Genomic DNA, 2,847 nt, shown 5'->3' on the forward strand with positions numbered 1-2,847 from the left:
ACCATGAAACGGTCTCTGGAACAGCGGCTGCGTCGGGTGGTAGACAATTCTGTCTTCCATTTTGATCCCAGTCACTGGTTCGAGCCGCCTACGCCTGCGCCGGATAAGATGCCTTCAGTTGAGCGAGTTGAAGAGTTCTGGGGAGATCTGTATGGTCAGGTCGCTAATCTCATGGTGGAGACTCCAGCCCTTCGGGAATTTCGCATGTTTAGTCAGAAACATCGTCAGCAGCGCGTGAAATTTTCGCGAGTCACTCAGGACGAGGTTCGACCTGCTTTGCAAGGTATGAAGAACCACGCCGCTCCGGGTCCTGACGATATTAACGCCTTTTGGTGGAAGAGGTTTACCTCCGTGCATGTCCATCTGGCTCGGATATTCACGGCGTTCCTCGACGGCGGTGAGTCTGTTCCTGAGTGGTTGGCGGAGGGGAGGACCGTGCTGATCCCGAAGGAGGGAGACTTGACTGACCCGGCGAATTATCGGCCGATCACTTGTCTGAATACACTATATAAGCTCTTCACCGGTATCTTGAATGAGCGTATCCTCGATAATATACAGCCAGTGTGGCAGCAGATTCACGAACAACGAGGAGCAAAGAGGGGACTATCAGGATGCAAGGAGGGTTTACTGCTCGATCGCTGCGTATTGCGCGACTCGTTGCAGTACCATCGCAATCTGCCGGTGGCCTGGGTCGACTATCGCAAGGCATTTGATAGCTCGAGCCATGAGCTCATTTTCATGCTTCTCAAATGCCTTGTGGCAGAAGATAACATAGTGAGATGCATTAAAGATCTTGCCCCTCTCTGGAGGACGCACTTCACTATAACATCTGGTGAGGGAAAGCTGACTTCAGGGTTGGTGCAATTCAGGAGAGGAGTTTTCCAGGGTGACACCCTAAGTCCTCTTCTATTCTGCATCTCACTGATGCCGCTCTCTGTTGCACTGTGTTGTGTTGGGGGATATCAAGCTGGAAGACCTGGCGATAGGAGGCACCAGGTTAGCCATGTATTTTACATGGATGACCTGAAGTTATTCGCCTCAGGAGAACGACAGCTCAAGCTTCTGCTTGACGTTGTCGCAGTGTATTCACGTGCGGTTGGTATGAGATTTCGGTTGGACAAGTGCGCCGTGATCTTCAGCTTGTGGATGGAAGCGTCATACATCATCTTGGCGCCGAAGAGTCATATAGATATTTTGGCTTCAATCAGCGTTCCGTAGTGGATGCTGAGGCAGTCAAGGAGACTCTTTGCGGAGAGTATAGGCGGCGGCTGTGGAAAGTTTGGAAATCCGAACTTTCCGGGAAGAATAAAGTCGCCGCGTCGAACATGTTCGCTGTCCCGGTGCTTCTCTACTCCTTTGGAGTTCTCAAGTGGAGTAGGATTGAACTGAAGCAGCTGGAAAGAGATACCCGCAAGCTGATGAATATCCACAGAAGTCTTCATCCACGCTCTTCGAGTCCGCGGTTATATTTTCCGCGGGAGAGTGGGGGACGGGGACTTCTCAGTTTGGAGGCTCTACATGATCGTCTAGTCCTCAGTTTAGCTTGTGACGTTATGAATAGTTTGGATCCGCACGTGGAGTTCGTGCATGATCATGAGCTGCTTGGGGTTCAAGCCTTCCTATATAAAGCAGCAGATACCGCAGCGGCATCCCTCGGTTTGGAATTTCGTCGTGGCCGAGATGGTCAGTTGGCTGGTGATTCATTAGCCTTCATGGCCAAATCTCGGCGTAGAGCGACCATCAAGGCGGCGGAACAGTCCCACTTGTTCCACCAGCATGTTGATAGTCCCATGCATGGCGTGTTCTTCCGCCATGTGGAGGAGCAGGGTCTCTCCGTCCAGTTGACATTCTCTTTCTTGAAGTCAGCTAGCTTAATGTCCGAAACTGAGGGTTTCATTTGCGCCTGCCAGGATGGTGTGGTAAACACCCTAGTCTATCGAAGTCGTGTTATGGGATTGCAAGTTCCAGACATTCGATGTCTCTCTGAGACAAATGCGCAGTCTTCCACATGAAGAGGGGGAAGGTTGGGGACGGGATGGGCACGGTACACCTGGTGGATTGAAGCGTCATTGGACATCTTGGCGCTGAGGAGTCGTATAGGTATCTTGGCTTCAATCAGCGATCCGTAGTGGATGCTGAGGCGGTCAAAGAGACTCTTCGTGTGAAGTATCGTCGGTGGCTCCGGAGAGTTTGGAAGTCTGAACTCTCCGGAAAGAACAAGGTGGCCACGACAAACATGTTCGCTATTCCAGTTCTTCTGTACTCCTTTGGCGTACTCCAATGGAGGAGGGATGAGCTGAAGTAGTTGGACAGGGATACTCGTAAACTAATGAACATCCACAGGAGTTTACATCCCCGATCTTCGTGTCCCCGTTTATACTTTCTGCGTGGCAGTGGTGGCCGAGGACTACTCAGCCTAGAATCTCTCCATGAGCGCTTGGTCCTCGGCTTGGCCTGTGGCGTGATGAACGGCTCGGATCCTCTCTTGAAGTTTGTGCACGATCATGAGCTTCATGGGATTCAGGCCTTTCTCTACAAGGCGGCGGATACCGCAGCTGAGGCTCTCGGGTTGGAGTTTCGTCGTGGCCGAGGTGGTCAGCTGGCTAGTCATTCATTGGCCAGCATGAATAAATCTCGGTGAAGAGCGACCATCAAGGAGGCGGAACAGTCCACCTTGCTTCGTCTACACGTTGATAGGCCCATGCATGGTGTGCTCTTTCGTCATGTAGAAGAACAGGGCTTGTCCGTCCAGCTGACTTTCTCATTTTTGAAGTCGGCTGGCTTGAGGTCCGAAAACGAGGGCTTCATTTGCGCGTGTCAGGATGGCGTGATAAATACCCTGGTCTA

This window comes from Diachasma alloeum, unplaced genomic scaffold, assembly GCF_001412515.2.
Source record: "Diachasma alloeum isolate Michigan unplaced genomic scaffold, Dall2.0 Dall_scaffold_00331, whole genome shotgun sequence".
Classification (NCBI taxonomy): Eukaryota; Metazoa; Arthropoda; class Insecta; order Hymenoptera; family Braconidae; genus Diachasma; species Diachasma alloeum.